Genomic DNA, 20,399 nt, shown 5'->3' with positions numbered 1-20,399 from the left:
TATTCCCTAGATCTGAATGCCTTAGGGTTGGATTGGGCAACTTGCAATCCGCAGATCACATGCAGCCCTTGGATCCAATATTGCAATCTGCAGATACTACCTTGCTTGCTCTTCTCACCAGCAAGTAGCTGGCTGGAAGATCAGACTACTACCTGTTACAAAGAGAAAGAAATGTAAGTGAGCCAGCGAGCACATGGGAAAATCTTCACTTTGGCCACTATGGCAATCGTTCTTCTAAAAGGGTTGTCCACCCTGTTAATTCAGCTCCTGAGTTAAGCACACAACAGCTACCCTTGATTCGTCTTAGCCTAATCCTCAATGGGTGGTCATAGTATCTTGCTTCTACAATTTACCATCTCCCCAAGATTTAATGCCTTCCATAACCCTCAGACTGAGGTAACTTTCGCCTCCAGGGGGAACTCTAAGCATAACACGAACGCTTCAATTTATGCCCGCCATGCAGCGGTTAAAGAGAGCTCGCTAGACAGCACGACACGGCGGACACACCTCTCGAGAGAGGAGAATGTTCCTCCAGAGTTTGAGAAGAGCGGTTTTTTCAAAAAGGACGAGCGGAAAACGGTGATCCAGTTTGCAAGCTGGGCGCAACGGGGCGCGCTGTCCCTGCCGCCCAGGAAGGAGAGCCTGCGGCTGGGCTGCCCGAAGAGGCGAAACGGAGCCCTTTGTGTTTGACCAGGGAGCTGCACGGGCGCGCTCCGCTTGTGGGCGCTGAACGGGGGAGTGGAGAGGTTTTTGCCTCAGACGGGGTAAGCCCTGCGCGGACTGCTCCCTGCGACCGCGGATAACGACGAGGGGAGCCAGGAGAAGATCCGCTCCCACCAGCCGCGCCGCGCCTGAAGGGGAGAAGGCAGGGGCCGCTTGTGGCTGCAAGAAAGGGCGGGCTCTGGCACGTGGTTACCTGGTGGCGTTAATCCCTTTCATCGAACAGCAGGACAGGGAAGGCAAGCGAAGATCGGGCGATACCAGGCCTCGCCTTTGTTTTTCCAGCCCGCCAAGTCGAGGCGTTGCTCGTTCCTCGCCCCGCCGCCGACGGCTGGAGAACCAACAACTTGATCGCGGGGCTTCCGGCAGAACCGGGCTGCCCCTGCTGGCCGGAGGCTGTTTTGGCGGCTGAGAAGGGGAAGGATTTCCCTCTCTCTTACTAGGAAAAACCGCTGCACGGTGGGCCGGCCTTCAGTCGCAGCCGCGGGAAGACGAAGTGAAGGGAGAAGAAAGGGGAGCGAGTCCCAGGGCGCGTGCAGAGTGCTCCCCTTCCCCCGCCCCAGGAATGCCCGCGGGGAAACCTTTCGAAAACTTCTCGACTAAGCGGTTCCGTGCCTGCCGGCTCAGCCTGAGAAAGATGGGAGCTACCTCTGCTCTGAACGTCCACTAGAGGCCTTTTGTTTATAGAAGAATTAATGCGCCTTAATTTGGCACCAGGTCTTCAAATTCACCGGGCTCCGTCTTGCTTTTAGAATCAGATGGTTAGTTGCTGTTTCTGTTTCACTTGTTTAAAAAAGTCGCCGAAAAGTGCCCGAAATGGCTTTCTAAACCTGCGCAGCAAATCAACAGTATCGACCGTCCTTAAAATAAATAAATCAATACAGCAGACTGGCTGCTCTGTGTGGAAGCACAGGAGGGAAGGCAACCGTATTAAGGAAAGGGAGGAGTTGAAACGTCAAAGGAACATGGACATGTAGGTTTATCTGGCAAAACACACTGGCTACAAAGCGTGCTAAGGAATACTGTACAATATTAGGCTTAAATGCCTTCCAAACATACTTTTTAATGTGATTTTTGTTTAATCCTCTCCTTCAGCACAGCTGCTCCAAGTAGCTAATAAGTCCAAAGGTTTGGGATACATTAATAGCCTTGAAATTAAACAGAAAAATCAAATCTTCAATCTTTAGAAACTGAAGTGTCCTTATTTGCCTAGAAATGAGTTTTCCTTGTCATAGGCTAAAAGAGAAAAAAGCTGTTTACAGGCCTAAGTATCATTCATGTGCTAAGTGCTGAATGTAAACTTGTTTGGAAAGTTTCAAGTAGAGGAGACCTTGGGGCATGTCCAAAATGCATTTGGGAGTAGGATAAGGAACAGCTTCATTGCACTCCTAAAGAAGTTCTTCCATCTATCAACCTGTATATCTAGAGCAGATTTTGAAGGTTTGTAAGAATTTAGCTACTAACTTCATCACTTTGGATGATATGGTGCACAAAGGGGCAGCATGGAATATTTATTCTTCCCTATCTTGGAGTTGGGAGCTGGGAGAGAGGTATTTTAATAATGGTATTTATATTAGTTGTTTAAAGTGCTCATATATTTTCACATAGAGTATATTAATAACTCTATCTGTATAAACTGCTGGATTAGACCAGAGGTATATCTAGTTTAAATCCTCTTTACTAGAGTGGCCAAATGCTCTGTAAGTTTACTGCAGGGCATGAACAAAACAGTCCTCTTCTGCAGTTGTTCCACAGTTTCTGGTCAACAAAATTGTAACATAGACATCATGGATAGTAGCTATCGGTAGCTGTATGCTCCCATGAATTCCCTTTACAGCCATCTTAAGCTGATAACCACAATCTAGGCTATAGTAAATTACTGTACACAGGATATACTGTGTAAAGAAGCACTTTCATTTTCTCATCCTGAATCTTACATTACAGTATTTAGCTTTATTGAGGGACCCCAGATCTAGCATTCTGACAGCGAAAAAGTTTCTCACAGTGTAAAACAGAACAATATAATTTTTCCTCTCTAGGACATACAACATGTAATATATACTGCCAGTCCAATTTGGCCTGCCACACCTCTCTTCCGCAGGTCTCTTGTTCATCCTTCTGTCACTCAAGGCTATACTTAAAAAGAAAAACTATTTTTCTCTATATATTTTTGTAATGAAATTGAAAAGATTTGCAAATACAAATATTTGATGCATATGTAAATTCACTTTCACTACAGGATCAGTATTTAAAAATCTGTAAAAGATTGCAATTATCATGTTTAGACTCCATTTTTTAAAGAATAAATTTCATAGTTACAATAACATTTTGGCTGTAGAAAAGATAGTAAATAATCCTTTTTCAAATTCAGATTTCAAGAAATGTGTTAATTTGCATTAATACTGCAGATCCAGGCATACAATGTATGTCCCCATAAAGCTACATTTTCTTTTGGTCATAAATGAATATACAAATAAAATAAGTTATTTGAACCTATTAAAATGAACTTCTACTTATCTGCAGTTAGAGATCTGTTGCATGAAGTTTTTATTGTAGAAAGAAATTAGGGAATTATGAAATAAATGCTGTGCACTATTTGATGTTGGATATGATTATATCCAGAGTTAATGGGATGACATATTACACCTAGCTCTGTGCTGAACTCTCATGAAAAGAATATTTCTCAATGGATTCAAAGTAGATAACTGAAATTTACTACACTGTATGTCATTTGTTTAGGAGGAATAAAATCCACATCTAGACAATAAAACTGTGAGAAAAGAATTAGCACTGTTGTGCTTGTATCTACATGAACTCAAAGACATTTTTAAGTGCTGAACACATTGATGGTGGCAGTGGAATACCTGACTTAGACCATGCTACTTGTTTACAAATTGCTTTTATTCTAATACGTTCTTTGTTACTATGCAAGAAGACCTATTTAGTGGGGATTTTAAAAAATCTAACAGATTATGATTTCCAGATGCTGTATAAGTAGTATACTCATCATTTATTTATTGCCATAACTGAATAAAAATAGATCTCTAAATACTTCCTGACGAAAATAAGGTTTATAAATACATTAGGACTAAAATCTACTCTAGACTTAATAACATGTCATCATATCAGTCTTCCCTTGAAATCATACTAAAAAAAAATTAGGATCTGAAGTAATGTTAAAATAATATTGAATATTAAATAATTTTCATATAATTATATTACTAAATTGATATTACCTGAGTTTCATTGGCTGAATAAGCTGTATTAATGGGCTGTGTGAATAATTTTGTACAAGAGATAGTTATAAACACAAATTATTTCCAAGGGAAAGTTTTCAGTTAACAGTGTATCAGGTAGATACACAAACACTAAGTTGCAAGATTGTTCATTCAGTTCTGTTCTTTGTAATGCGCTGTTCTCTTGGAAGGGAATCATTTGTGTGTTTAAAAAGGAGAGACATCTCCCGCTGGGAAATAAGCTTAAGAGATGACATACAAAACATACATTATACTTATAAATATGTTGAGTTTGTAATTCAAGTTCCATTCTTAAGTTTTTCTTCCTGCAAATGTAAATTCGAAGTGGTAAACTGTCATTCTTATAAAGTTGCCTTCTGCAACTGCTTCTCTGTGCAGTCTGTTTCCATGACAGCTGAACCCAAGAAGCTTGGGTTGAAACCTTTACGCTCCAGATGATCAGCTGCAACATGTATTTTTTGTATAAAATGTTCTACATGTATGAGAGCTTTCTCTACAAATTAGTTTTGACAATCCCTGTAATTGTGCACTTTACAGTTGTTAACCCAGGTTTGCTGAGCAATATTAGCAGAAATTATTTTTATACCTGTAAGTATTATGTACTTGCCATTTAAATCAGGTTATGCTTCAGGAATGCTCCTTAGGGCTACTTCTGTTTAGATTCTTTAAAAATAGATGCAATCCAGTAAACATATTAGTCACTTAGACTCATGATAAACCCTTTTGTGTAAAATATTGCTGTATATACATATTTCAGGAAAACATTACATTCCTTGGATTCCTTTCAGACAATTGTTTTGCATTATCTTCCTGTCAACTACTGTTTGTTTTGTGTCACAAAGAAGGCTGTAAGGCATTCAAGAAATATTAGTGTATTTTTTGTCCAGTTTGTTTTAACTAGTAAGGAAGCCACAGTTAAGGGACAGGGTCCATCCTTCCTTCGTGGAGAAGGCCCCAGTTAAACTCTGACGTTACCAGTTAAAAAGAAAAGAGCAGGTGACGTGAGAGGTTTCTCCAGGGGGCTGCATTGCCACTGCCAATTAGAGTAGCCAGGACTAGATTAGACAGATCAGGTGTGCCCTGATATAAAAACAGTTTCCTGTAACCCAGTTCAGATTTATGTGATGAAGTAGGCTCAGATGTATTATGTCCATAGTGCACATGAATCTACTCATCATATAAACTATTGGTTTACTAGTGAATGTAATTTTTGAACTGTTAATAATTTAAAACAATTATAATTTTCCTAGTGTTACTAGGAACACTAGTTACTCCAGAACAAGCAATTTAGTTGGCAATGATTGGACATTCTGTTTCAGGAAATACCTTGTCATTACTGTATTCTCACTGAGGAATGCAAATAGACTTATAAGAAATGCCAGAAATTTCAAATAATTTGAAAACTATTTTAGTGCAAACTATTCTGATAACCCATGGATTATTGTAGAAAACCTTTAGGAAATCAGAATGGAAAAACAGAATGTGGATGATCACTGAAATGTTTATACAGTATATATATTTTTTGTGAAAAGACTTAAGGAAATTATTAGCCATGGTTTTTTTGAACATGAACTCTACTGTTAACATGAAAGTGTAAAAAAAAAAAATCATACTCCTACATTTTCATAGTTCTAACTTTTAGAATCTAGAGTCTTTTACCATGTTCTCATATCCTTTTAATACAGCAGAATTCCACATCAGAATATTTCAGTCACTGCTGTGAAAAATACTGTATACTAATATAAGCCCATATGAAAATATCTCTTCTGGGCAAATCCAAAATTGTGTATCTTTCCAGATGGACATCTGACTTTGCTTCTTTGAACTACAACACTTCTACCATATGATGCAGTACAGTTTTCCATGCTGTCCAGAATTTAGAATTAACTTTCCAGTGGTTGGTTAATGCTGCTTTTACTGTTTAAAATTTCACTACTAGATACACAGTTGGAAGAAATATTGAGATGCCATTTTGATAGATGAGGCAGAAAATCCCAACTATTTATTTGTTTTATGTATTGTCCTATCATATGCAGTGTCAATTTTTAAAATTTACAATTTGCAAAACAGCCTGTAAAGAAGAACATACTGCATACATAAAATCATGTTTAAAACATGGGTGTAAAATATATAATAAATTCAATGATTAATAATTTGCTACCCTTTATTATCATCCAAAATCTACCAAGGTGTTGTTGTTGTTTTTTTGCTTTATCAAACAGATTGTCTTAAATAATCATTATAACTAAGTAGTATTGCATCTAAAACTGCACTACTTAATTGTAATTCTATATCATAAAAGACTAAGGGAGCAATTGTAAGCTGACCCCAGGGCTGACTGAGAGGGCTACAGGATGAATTGAAAGTCCTGCTTATTTGACAAGGAAATCTGACTGCAAACATTTGTACAGCTGATATAAGCATCCAATGATGTATTGGCACTGGAGCTTCTTCAGAAATCCTGAGCTTGCTCTTTTTCCTTAGATCCCCCAAATGTTGGCCTGCAGTTATACCAAATGTTCTGACTTGACTTTATTTCCTACTGTAGTGAGGGGAGGTTAGGAAAAAGTCAAAAGAACAGGATGCCCTCTTCCTCCTGGTCTGGCTGCAATGAGCATTGGCTTTGACAGACATTTCATCCAGAGGCACTCACCATTCCTTCCTTCCACATAAATATACAAAAGGATTGCAGCCAGGCGGAAAAATCCTATAGTCACTTGTGAGTAAGCTTACTTGAATTGCATGGGATTTATTTCTGAGTCAATATGTACAGGATTGCCCTGTGAATTGCAGATAAGAGTTATAGTACAAATTAAAAGCATTGAGGAACAGAAAAGAAATACTTTACCAATTCATGATGAATTACTTGCATTTAGCCAATGTGGACCAATGTAAGAGAAATATTATATTGGTTCAGGATGCTTGGTTTTGTTGCCTTTTTTTATAGGCAGAAGAACATGAGCTGACAAGAATTCAGGATCATACATTTTTGGAACACATGAATGCGTTCTTCCATTCCACTGCTAAAGGACATTATGTGGGTGATACTATTTTCCCAACTGAACAGATTCTTAATCCTTATCCAGTATTATGTATTCCCAAATCAGCTCTTGAGAGCTGGAAATCATTCCAGAGCAGAGTTGGGGCACACACAGTTGGGGAGTGGGGGAGATTAAGAATGAAGATAAATTTTGTTTCACAAGTGGAAACTAACTTCTCTAACACTGAATATAGCCCCAAACCAGTAGGTTTTCTTTTGTTTATTTTAGCACTAAAATGCCATTACATCTGTAAAGTGAAATCCAGCTAAAATTACTCATGAGTATGTCCAATTAAAATCCATGGAGTTATTTGCAATTTTTAATTTAAGTGCAGCACTGTTATGAATCATTAAGACTGAGAAGCAGGTCTTACTGAATTCACTTTGGCTTTTTCCCAAAATAAATGTGGTTCAGATTGAATAAGATAACTAACTAGTTGGATTAGCATATAAGGTTGCAATCTTATCCATTTGTATTTGGAAGGAGTGCCTGCTGTATTCAGTAGGAGTAGTTTCTATATCAACATGCATAGGGTTAAGCTGCTAAACTCAACAATCAAGCTACTTTGAATAATAGTAGCTTTTAACTTGATGAGGACACATTTTCTATTTCAAAATAGTTTAGCTAGCTTTGCCTAGTATATTTAAAAACCTGTTAAGTCTGCAATTCCCTGCTAAATCAATAGTCAGAGTTCTTTGGGACTGTTAAAATAACTTTATCAACTTAGATTTTTGCAGACACCAAGCTCATACTTTCTTTATTGAAAAGATTGCATATAATATTGTGAGCAATTACACATTGAAACATTGCCCAGTAGGTACTAATATTTCACTTACCTTGTAATTAGAAAGTTTCCTAATTATTACATCTAAAATTCACATTAGAACAACCTCCCTTAGGAATAGAAAGTACCACAGGATATTTCTTTTTGTTTTAAATCCAGTTAAAAGGGGAATACAAAAGTCACATTTATGTTAAACAAAAGTTATTTTGTCCTAACAGGCATGACAAAACCTGTCTTCATTCCTTTCTGTTCAGCTCAGCCAGTATACTACTTAGCTTCAGCAAGTTAATCAGTCACCAGATTCTACAGTCTTTGTTTTCAAAGATGTCTAATTCTTACATGACACTACCTGTATATATAATAAGATCCATACTCTAAACATCTAAACTAAAGATGGAGCTACATTTTGGTATAGACTTTGAGCACAATCTCAGTACAGTCTCTATTTCTAACAGCAAAAGACAAACTGACCTCTTACTGTACAACTTGTAATGTTGTGCTCAATCAAGATTTGCCAGAATTTCTGAGAGAATCTAATATGTTAAATAATCGTACATGTAAAATCCTGAATAACTGATGTTGTAAGCAGAAACAACTCTCTTATGCATAACATTTTATTTTATTATTTTGCTGTCCTAAAATTGATTTATTTACCATCTATTCTACACACAGAAGATATGACTACAGTATTATACCTATTCACTTTGGCATAAGACCAGTTGAACTTCTGAATAAACATGCAAAGAGTTACACTGCAGCACAACAAAGTCAATTCATACAGCGGGTCACTGCATTAGGTAATGATCAGGCTACAATTCAGCTCTCTATCTTTAAAGCTATTTCCCAGTTTTAAAGCTGTTTCTATAATGACCTTTACCTGTAATGAATACACTTCATGAAAAATCACTCAATGAAGTTACAAACTAATGTGAGCAGTAACTATATACTGATATAGAAAAAAAAAGTAATCTCTAAAGAACACACTCAAAGAATAAGTGGCATGTTTATACAGCATTCAGAATTAAATTTCTGAAGTAATATAATATTAAATGGATACTTTAAAAACTTACCTTTTAAAAATTGAAATAGGTTTGTCTGATTCTTCTCTTGATCATCAATGACAATTATTTATTAGGGTTCCCTAAGCTGATAAACATCAAGCCTATATAGGATGAGAAAGTCACAGTGGACCACGCTATAGAATGCTGAGAGGAGTTCTGCTGCACCTAAGATATATACAATGTGCAATGGATAACCTAATATGTCTTTCATTTAACTGGCTGGGCAGGTTTCTGCATTCTCTGGAACATGGAATCATACCAGAATTTGTTGGCATAACAGTCCTGTCAAACCAGTTCCTTGGTAGAACGGGAACCTGTTCAACCAGTCTGCATCAAAGGGCAGTTCAACATGCTGCGGCTCAACTCAACTCTGAAGCTTCACAAGTGGTGAATTATTCACGCCTCCACCAACTCCCAGCATAGAATGTTGTAGCCTCCAGCAAGATAATTTACCAAAGGAGTTAGGGAGTGCTGTGTCCGTAACCATATCAAATGCTGTAGTATCCTATTGTTTCAAAGTCTGTATTATGATGCATCTGGATGTAGTGACTGATGAAGTTATTTCAGTTAAGGAATGTTTTAAGCATTTTTACAAACTGAACACAGACAAAACCCCAAATCTACCCCTGGACTACTTTTTTACCAATTGGAAATTAAAGCTGAAAAATAGTCAACGATGAACTGTTTTCTTATACATGTGATTGGATTGATGGCAGCTGAAAAACAGTATGCTTTTGTTATCTTAAGTGATATCTGTTTGTTATAGAACATTTATACCAGAGAAGCAGGACAGAAGAGATATCTGTTGATACATGTAAAACTAAGTAGTGAAACCTGTTTGAAACATCATTATATGTGGATAGAAATTTATCCCTAATTTCCAGTCTGCTATAACCTATTGTTGGCTTTTCAATTAATTACACTTTATAGCTCTACAGAAATCTCCTTAAATTCACATTGTATATAGTCCAATTTCTAATCAAATATTATTTTCTTGTTGACCTAGTGAATGAGAACTATTCACAGTGACGTCATTTTTCTTAGATCCCTAAATCATTTAATGCTTCTTTCATGAGGACTTTCCAGGTGATTGATTCACTGAGTGTAGGAATACTGATAGTCCAGTCGCAGGAACAGCTCACTCTGAGATATCTTCCAATGTCAAGGACAAATACAGTAGTGCCAGATAGAAGACCTGGCTTTTTCCATAAGTTGTGGCTGGAGCTGAAGAAAGTGTGTGTGGCTGGAGCCGAAGGAAGGAAGGAAGGAAGGAAGGAAGGAAGGAAGGAAGGAAGGAAGGAAGGAAGGAAGGAAGGAAGGAAGGAAGGGAATTTATGCAGCTGCCCATCTCACACAAGTGACTCTGGTCAGCTTACAAGATCAAAACAAACATGCCCCCCAAACCTGATACACACACCCCAGTGCCCAAGGATAAACTGGATTTATAAACTGAATTTTGTAGATGTGAGGGTGTATGTGTTGCTTTTTGGGGCACCAGGAGTTTTTGTGTTGGCTTTTATATTTTTTACTGTTTTCATCATTGTTTGTAAGCTGCCCAGGCTTATGGTTTATGGGTGACTATATAAATCTTTTAAATAGATAAATAAAATAGGCAACAAGTTTTGACTGGTGACAGAATAGTACTCAGTTTTCTTTCCTGTCAATAGCATTGCCTTTCCTATGAAAAATATACTTGAGACAATATAAAATTACTTACATAATGAAACATGACTGGCTGAAAAAGAAAATGGCTATATGCAGGTAGGGTGGGGAAACTTTGTCAGCATACTACTGTTTTTGTCTAGGTCCTTCAGATGCTTCACAGAATTCTGAAAGTCAAAAGTTCAGCTACTGAAGAAGGAAATATAATTTGCCCGACAGGCTACTTACCTACTTGTTTATATTTATAGCCTCCCCATGTTGAAGGAAGGCCTTGTTGTTCCATGTTGGCATAGTTTAGTGTACAAATGAATGGTGCCACTCTCTGCATGGTGTATTGGCAGGTCATACCAAGGTCATACCAAACGAATCTGTGAGAGGGTGTGACTGAAGCATACATGCTCTCTGTTCCCTGATTCCTCATGCTATCTACCAAAGAAGGCGTGAACAGCTCGTGCAAGAGGAGAGCCTGATCCATGGCGTGGTAAGGAAATTCAGCAACTGCTGCTGCACCTTAACATTCCCTACAGTAAGGTGTGAGGGTAGCACCATTCACCAGCCTTGATGAGGCAAGAGTTGAGGGCAGCTAAGGGAACAAAGCAAGTTCATGCTAACAGACTGTGTGCTGCATAATAAATCAGTTATTTGGATATAGCCACAAGTCACTCCTTCCTCTCACCACACTTTTTGTAACATCTTTCTGATGAAAAGATCTTTTCACCTTTTTCACAATTGTACATCTGTTTGGTTGATCCTTATAAAGGCATTTTTAACCTTGGCTTTTTGAATTTTTTAAATAGACCACTAGGGTTTATTTGTTCCCTAAGAAGCTGCACTAACTGTGTAGCAAAGCTCTTTCTGCCCATGCCATTAAGGGATGTTTACAAAGTTGTTTTTTGAAAACCTTTTCTATGGCCAGGAGGATGACTGAAGGATAGGGAAAGAGATGATGGAAGAGGAGGGAGTAGAGTGACAGGAGTGACATTCTGATCCATCCTAGATCCCATTTCTCCTAGACTGTACCTTTTTCTTTTCTTTTATTAATAAAGAAGAACTTCCTTGATGCAGGACTTAAGCTAAGGAACATTCATTTTCTCCTTTAAAAGAAAGAAAAGCAGAAAACCCCCCAGCCAATGCTTGATTTGACATTTGTATATGAAGTTCTATAAGTGACATGAACTCTAGATTTCTAGAACTGGCTTTCATATCTTCCACGAGCATGACAACGGATGGTCTATCATGCATTGTCAGGATATTAGACTACTGGTAAATATTTCTGCATATACTGCTTATACCAGTAACAAAAATGCAAGTTAAAAGAACCTAAATTACCTTGTTCTTAACTGGAGTAGGATCTTCAGCTTTAGTCAAATTTAGGGCTATAAGATTTGTGCTGCAAAGATCTGGATGATTTTGTTTGTTTGTTTGTTTGTTTAGGCACACCTGAAGAAAAAGTGGAAAATAGATGAACAGCAAATTAATTATTCTATTAGTCCACATCTCATGTTTTTAAATACCTAACCTAGGGCATAGGTACCACATGGATTACCTTCTTGGTTATATATTAGACTGGCCATTAAGATCCAATGTCCTCTTGTCAGTGCCACCTTTGCCAAGAATTTGCTGTTGGACATCAGGAGTGATAGCTTTTTCAAATGGGAATTGCCAGTTATGGAATTCCATTTTTGCTTAGTTATGGTCAACTCCCAGTTGGTGTTGCTCTTATTGTTGTTGTTTATGGTTACTGGTTTCCCCAAAGCGTTTGGACTATATATTAGTTTGATGTCACTTCTCCTGTACTTGCTTAGATGCAAAATGATTCTGACCTGTTGTAATATATAGCTTTTTGTGTATATATAGCTTTTTTGGATTATAAGTTTGTGTATATATAGCTTTTTTGGATTATAAACAAGCAAATAAATTGTAGAAACAATTGATAAATGCCAAATGATTAAGTTGGACTATTATTATGTATATATATCTTACCTTGTATCAGTCAGTCCTTCATTACAGTCAATGACCAGTATTCCATTTAGAAATTAAAATTAAAGAATTTAAAATAAAACAAAATATTACAAAATAAAATTTGGTAAAAATAAAATAATAATAAAATAAACAGCCATTTCTAAATGATCAATGTAATTGATGGTGACAAATTTACAGTACAGACAATAAAACAAAAGTTGGTTATATTGAAATAAGTTGAATCATACTGGTCAGCTAACAACAATTGCCAAAAAAAATCTGTATGATCTGGAAATTTAGTTAATAAACATGTTATAAACATAACTGTACATCTTTATAGAATGAATAATAAATACATGTGTCATATCTTCTACCACCCTTTCACCACAAGGACAAAATCTTGAAGAATAGGGAATTTTCCTAAACTTTCTATCAAGTACAGCTGTTGGGAGTGTATTAAAATGAGCTAATGTTAATTCTCTCCTAAATTTGGGAATACTCCAGTTATCTGATTTAGATAACCTGCTGATCTAAATAAAGAGATTCACTGCTCAAAACCACATCTCTAGGAAGACAAATCTAATTGCCTTTCTATATTCAATACATGTTGTTTTAAACTATCCATCATCTTTTGATACTTCATTATCAGCCATACATCTGTGAGAGGTCATGATTCCATAATTATTGGTGAATTGTTCTTCTCCAAGCTGAGTCAAAATTATCCATAAGAATTAGGGATCCCAGGCCTACAGAGGAGAACATTAACTTTCACCAGTGTAAAAAATATGCACAGCTATGGTGGTCTCCACTCTAATCATACCTGCCTCACAGCAAAAGACAATGCAAGGCATACTTTATGCTACTTGAAAAATAGACCTTACATTATATCATTTAGTTGTCTCTTTCCAGCACAGCAGCATTTTCCCAAACATAAGAAAAAAGATAAGAGGTTTATGCAATAATCAGCATTCAAATGCAAGCATGAAAATAATATGAAAGTTTTACTTTTAAATGATTTGAAAATAGAAGCACCTTTGAATTGAAGCCTCATAGATTAATACAATTTAGATGATACAGCAGATGCAAAATGTTTATACTGTAACTACATAACGTCAAGCTATTTTTTACAGATAAGTAGGATTGAGGTTGAGATTGGTCAATACATTCAAATAGAAGACTTTCAGTCAAACTTGCTAGAGAAAATGTATGTGATGATGTAGTAGTTTACAATAAGCACGGTTAAAGTCACACCTTGGATATTAAAGAAGAGCATTGTTGGAAGTGTTGCATTTCTAATGAGGGAAAAGATTCAGGAGCCAATCTAGAAGTTATATATAAATGTATGTTTAAATCATGGAGGGCAGCTTCTGAGAGTCATAGTTTCGGATATCAAAAGAGCATGTGTGTATTAAAGAATTGACAAAAGTGTATTTAATTCCAGGTATGCCATAAAACTCTATAGATAGATATACATTTGCTAGTCCCTGTCCATTTCATTTCCAAAACCTTAAATCCTGAATGAGTATGAGGTGGCACCATGGAGTGGTGGTAGTGGAGGAAATTGCACGTTTGCATAGGCACAACAGGCAGTTCCAGTGGGGAGGAAGGATAGGATAGGATAGGATAGGATAGGATAGGATAGGATAGGATAGGATAGGATAGGATAGGATAGGATAGGAGGAGATGCTTCCTACATTCTTGGTGTTCCTCCAGTAAATATATTAGACAATGTGGTTGGCACAAAAATAGCAGCTTGACAAGGGGACTCTGTGCAGTTGAGCACCACCTTGAAATGGCTGCTATGGGAGTTTACCATTCATCTTAAAAAGAAAATAAATTCCCTCCAACTCCATTTCATCTCACCTCACCTATAAATTTGAAAATCAATTTGTGTTCCAGTTCAGTATTTAAATCTAAATTTTAAAAATTTGCATACATTTTAATTAAGTTTGTAAACTGGGCCTGGGAATGAAAAGCAACAGTGGCAGGAGACCATAATCTCTGTACATGCCCGTTTCAGGGCATGGATGAGAAACACCTCACAACAATGAGCTTAAGGTGGTTTACAAATACACCGATTTAAGTTTGTTGAAAACTTAAGTCCATTACATAATCTATAATGAAAGAAACCATGTTATGTCCTAGTACAATATGTGAGCCTAGCCGCTGAATATGTGTTTGCATAAGCTTAAAAGGTACAAATCTTTATGACCAGCTATAAAGTAAGTAAGCCCCACAAGAATCACCACCTCCTAGTTTATGAGAAATACATCCTCATTATTATTTCTACCTGTTAACTACAATGGACTCAAAATATTAATCTTTTAAAAATATCCAGTCTAAAATGACTGTTGATGTATCCCAGCATTTGCAGTTCATATACAGATAATGTGAGAGTAAAACAGGTGCCATGATAGATCTCTCTAGTTGCAAAACATCTTTCTTTCTGATAACATCACTTCTCAAGGAGAATGAGAAGAAGATTGTAAACAGGTGAGAACATGAGGTCAAATAAGCATAGAGAAATGACGGGAAGCCAAGGAGGACCAGGGGGTTTACCAGCCCAGGTGTCTTGCCCTTATATCCCTGGTTTATCAAAGCAGTATGACCTTGGAGGCCCCCTGCCAGCTTCTGGAGGACCTCAGGATGTTCATCCTCCAAAACAGTAAACATGCTGCAAGATTTAGAGTTGTAATGATTAAATTGTTATCCAATTTTATAGCTGTCATTATTATTAAATTTCAACCAGTAAAATGGACACTCAAAGTGAACACAGAGACTTCAGTCACATTTTGGTCTGTGCTATTTCTATGAATTGGAATATTGGCCAAAACTATATAGGGAAAACTAGGGAAGTGAATATCAACACACATGGAATTCCAGATGAACTTACTACCAGCAGCCTTGATGATGTAACTTCTCATTTTGCCTTTCTATGACCTCTCTGTACAGTGAGAGTTATGCACAGGTGTGTGGAGGCATAGAATTGGAGACTGCGTGCCCTGGAGCAGTGGAGGATTGAGACAGAAGCACAGAAGACTGGTTTCTCCTAATCTTTCTCATGCAAGATCTTTCTACAGTTTCATACTGTCCCCTTCCCCACAGTTCCATAGTACTAACACTTGGTTAATATGTGATGTTTGGTTATATATTTAAGTAATTTGGTTTGTTTTTAAGGAAAACAATCTGTCCTGCCATTCACTTTGAGCTGCTTTTCCCAGGCTTAGTCAACACAACAGGAGCTCACTCGTTTTCATCAGTCACATCCATGCAATGAGATGCTTGTGTTGCAGTTCAGCTGCATTTACAGCTGCCTCCTGTACCGACCCCTAGCAGGCCTCTTCCCCCCCCCCTTTTTGTTTTTCAGCAACGCAGTACAACCCCCAATGGCAATGCAGTACTTGCCATCTTTAGTGAGGAAGGGCCACTCTCTTTTCCAGGGAACACTAGATCATGTTGCACTTGTCCCAAGGGGTGCCTGTACCTTTTCTCTTATCCTAGTCTGGCCCCTGAAGAATCTCCAGGAATGAAGTCCCATGAACCTTAGCTAATGTTCATGATTTGAAGGTGTACAGCCATATGAGATAGCAGTCTTCTCCATGTTCATAGCTGACATGGGGTCGTTGTGCTGCAGTAGCTTCCCGGTCTTTATATAGCTCACCTTACTGAGTGCTGGGCTGCACACTTGATACAGAGTCTTGATTCAAGTTTTGAATGAGTGTCTACTTAGGGCTGCCCCAGAATTATTTATCTGGCTTTTGCTCCTTGTGTGTCCTCCAAAGCTAAGCTTGGTCAACAGATTTGCACTTCACCATTTGAGCTATTGTTCCACAGTTAGAGAGGACATGACGCACAAATTCTACCAGACCTTACAGTGCTTCTTCCAGACCACACATGGAGTTCTTTGTTGTTTGGTATATCTCAGAAATCCCTCAGGCGGTCCAATGGCTAGCTCAGGCAAAAGATTCTGCTGATTCCTCTCCACATGCCTCATAATTAAACAGTAGGCTCAATGTGGCATACTGTTCCTCACTCTCAGCACTGCCAGTCTGGATGCCAGAGACAAAACGGTGAACTCTGGAACTTCACATGCATCTGCAAGGAAGAAGTGAGGAACATGAGCACAAGTGGAGCAGAACTGAAGGTGCCATAAAGAGAGGTTGAGCAGAAATACTGGTTCTGAGTGAGCTGCACTGCAGCTCCCACATGCATGGATGCATTGTGAATCAATCAGGAATGCATTCAGGGCATGGTGACACATTGTAAGCTGGCCCGTCCAGAATGGCAAGTGGAGGTGGACTGATGAGTGTAGCCTCATGGTACTTTCTGATGAGTTTGTCCCATGCATAATAGCAGGGCCATAAAATTGACCTTCTAACATAATGTCAGCAGCAATCCTGCTTTGTGGTTGAGTGCATCCCCTTTTGTCCTGCTATTACCTGTTTGCCAGCACTCTAGGCTATATATAGAGTGGGGTTGTTTACATGTTCCAATAGTGTGTGCGTGTAAAGAGGTTGGGCAGGAATCTAGGTGCTGGCATGCTATGATACATATGAAATTGGAGCCAGGAAACATGCACAGATGTGTAGTTTCTTATCTGTTTGGCTTCTGTGCATAGGTTGAAGACATGAGGTTTCTTCCCTTGGCCCCTGCTCCCCACTGATCTTTCAGGTTCACTTTCCACTTCTGGTTCCTCATCATCTGTTTTTGGGCAAGCAAAGACGAATAGCACAATATGCATTGCTGATGTACTTTGAATATTCTGCACTCCATTCCCAGAGCATTGTGGAGAAAGAACCTCTACCACTGCTTGGTGGCAACTGCTTTGCATGGTTGAAAACTTTATGTCTTACAGTAGTACCTCCTTCTCCACTCCCACTCCTGCCCAATTTATCTCATGTTTAATCTTAACAAACGCTTCATTAAGTGCCATGCTTTTATGGAATGCGTACCATTATCCCCACAAGCTTCCTTGTCTCCCACAGCTACAAGCAATGGTGCAGAGTAGTATGGTCAGTGCTGTAATACATGTGTGCTCCCTTTCCATCCACCTTGTTTGCTCCTGAGCACATCTCTCCTAAGCACATCTCTCTTACCAGCATAGTACTCTGCTTTCTCAATCTGACACTTCTGTTTGTTCTCTCACTGAGAAAATAACCTAGCTAACCAGGCTGGTGTCTTTCCACATGGATAAGTTCATAGACATGCCTATATAGCTATACTCGTGTGCATGTGTGTGCATCATAGTAGCACTGCTATTGTTCCATCTATTGTACAGAGATTCCCTTGATTTTCCAATATTTCCTGAAACCCAGATATTTCCCCTTGTCCTGTAAAACCTCTAACCAGATTTGTAGCTGCTTTGTTCTTTCTTGATGATCCAAGGATGTTGTGGCCATTCCATCCACTTTTCCTAATGAAGAATTCCATTAAAAATTTAGGAAAAGCTCCAGAAGCCCCACCTTCATCAGTGTACAGATTTCCTTATATGACAATGGTGAGTAACTGATGTCCCATGAAATTAATGATGTCCACTATTCCTTCTAAAGGTACCATGTTATGAATTCCTCACCTCACTTTTCCACTTCTCAAGGAATGAGTCAAAAGGAGAGTTAGTGAAAGACAGCTGTGATACTGACATTTGGCAAAGAGCAAGCTGCCTAACACCCCCCACTCCCCCATATGTACAGTCTTGAATGCATCTGCTTCAGGCACCTAGCACCTATGGATCCTAATGGATTGGTACCAGCAACATCAAATTGCACAGCATCAGTCCATGTCATGGTAACACAGAGGTTATCATGGCAGCAGAGCTGAATTCCTACTCATATCCTTAGGTTACCTATAGGTGCCAGTTTTTTGTGGTCTTCATGGTTAATCATGAGGAATTGCATAATCTCATTCCTGAGCCAAGATAGCTGCAGGAGATGGGTGAGAGAGTCTGTTTGGCCAAGAGCTGCCAATCTCTTCTGCCAATCTGTACCAGGGTGTGCTGTGCACCATGAGTTTAAATGCCACTCTTGTAACCCCCTGGAAAATGTGCTACAATTAGGGATAATAAGGGCACACTGCTGAGTTATTTATGGATATTGAGATGCAGCATCTTCATTTTGTCTGGCACTTGATTGCTAAGTGATGGTATACATGTTCATGTAATTTCTCTGGAATATTCTCAAAAATGTTAATTTTTTTGTGACTGAACAGGTACTTTTGATATATCTTAACCTCACCCCAGGTTTCCAGCAATGCAACTGACTTGGCCCTTTTTCTCATACTCCCCCACTAGCACATTGTGGACTGTTTTTTGAGGAAGAAGAAATTATTGTCTTTAGCCTAGATATGAAGGAGAAGGACAAGGACAAGGACAAGGACAAGGACAAGGACAAGGACAAGGACAAAGGAACACCAAAAATTCCATGAGTGAATTCTGTCTCTAGCTAGGGCTGCAAAGGAATGGTGGGACTGGCAATGAGTGACTGACAATTCCAGTTCTGACCTTGTAGCTAGCAGCAGCCAAATTTGTTAGTGGATGACCAAGGAAAACATGTGTTAGAATGTCATGATTCCAGAATCATGCCACTATGATTGATCTGTGCATAATAACAGTAGCCTTATCATGGCATCTAGTGCCACCAAAGTCAGAGTGGGGTAGACAAAATGTTGCCCCCTCAAAAGTGACCTAAAGAACCATGGTGACTTGCATAAACAGCCATAGAAACTGTAGCTGCATAAACTGTCCCACTCAAGGCAACTGTTGTTGTGTTCTTATGTGTCCTTTGGGCTTTCCCTAGTGGTTGGGCATTTCATTCATCTGGTCCTTGAACTGGCAAAAAAATACATTGGCATAATTTGTGCTGTCCTGATAGTCAAACTCTAATCTGTCTTGGTAATAAGGTTTACAAATGGTCCTGTCTATACAACTTTACAACAGGACTAAGGGCAGCAACAGGTAAATTCCCCTGGCTTTGTTTTCGTTTTCACCCAGCTTCGCTGCCCTGTGGGAAAAGCCACTATAAATGGCTCTCCTTAAAGTGGGGTGGGCTTTGGTGAGTATGACTGTGTCCATGGAACAGAGGTTTTAGTCAACTTTCAAGTTTCCTGAATGACAGTTTGGCAGTTCAGAGCTGCTCTGTGCTGAAACTGGTCACTCGGGCCATTTCTGAAGGTGCTCTGCAGATAGTCCTCGACTTATGACCATTTGTTTAATCACTGTTTGAAGTTATGACAGCACTGAAAAAAGTGAATTATGACTGGTCCTCACACTTATCACCATTGTAGCATCCCTGCGGTCATGTGATCAAAATTTGGGCACTTGACAACTGGCATGTATTTATGACGGTTGCAATGTCCCAGGGTGACATGATTGCCATTTGCGACCTTCCCAGGGTGCTTCCAACAAGCAAAGTCAATGGGGGAAGCCAGATTTGTTTAATGACTGCATGATTTGCTTAACAACCATGGCAAAAAAGGTTGTAAAATTAGGCATGACTCATTTAATGGTCTCATCACTTAGCAATGGAAGTTCTGGTCCCAATTGTGGTCGTAAGTCGAGGACTACCTGTAGCAGTCTTCTGTAAGACTGATAGACCTGTATTGAAAAATAGACAGAGGATGGGGCAGAGGAAGGGGTGAAGTGGGAGACAGCTCACACACTCCACTTAGAGAGTTCTCCCCTACTTCACTCCATCCCATCCTCCATCTTACTGATCTAGAGCTTATTAGTCTTCCAGAAGACTACTAGACCTGTACGTGGATTTACTGTCTTGCTGTCTCTTGGGCTGGAAGGGGAAACTGACAGAATTCTTGCTAAATTCACCGCAGCTCTCAAATACCCCAAACTGATAAGTGCTGTAAAGGAAAGGCTCTTTTGGCAGCCAGTGGCCTCAGTGGGCAGCCCCTGCAAGTATTCCAT

At 38.8% G+C, this 20,399-nt stretch overlaps 1 protein-coding gene and 1 long non-coding RNA gene across 4 annotated transcripts in view; one reads left to right on the top strand and one right to left on the bottom strand.

The window, feature by feature from the left end:
* RBBP8 (RB binding protein 8, endonuclease) overlaps window positions 1-9,260 on the bottom strand; it is a 56,848-nt gene extending 47,588 nt beyond the window's left edge. The window contains exon 1 of one of the 3 annotated variants that reach the window (XM_007434993.3): window positions 8,873-9,260. The gene's annotated coding sequence lies outside the window, so the exon portion shown is untranslated. Of the gene's footprint in view, window positions 1-507; window positions 773-916; window positions 1,584-8,872 lie in introns of those variants that run through there. The other 2 variants (XM_007434994.4, XM_025171046.2) reach the window with 2 other exon arrangements.
* LOC148213729 (uncharacterized) overlaps window positions 1,588-20,399 on the top strand; it is a 144,468-nt gene continuing 125,656 nt past the window's right edge. The window contains exon 1 of the long non-coding RNA XR_015794159.1: window positions 1,588-2,160. This is a non-coding gene — a long non-coding RNA (uncharacterized LOC148213729). The remainder of the gene's footprint in view (window positions 2,161-20,399) is intronic.

The sequence above is a fragment of the Python bivittatus genome, unplaced genomic scaffold (assembly GCF_059951505.1).
Source record: "Python bivittatus isolate LINGU-HERP-01145 unplaced genomic scaffold, Pbiv_v1 ctg000840_np1212, whole genome shotgun sequence".
Lineage (NCBI taxonomy): Eukaryota > Metazoa > Chordata > Lepidosauria > Squamata > Pythonidae > Python > Python bivittatus.
Note: the sequence above shows the minus strand (reverse complement) of the source record. Positions and strands in the feature narration are given on the sequence as shown.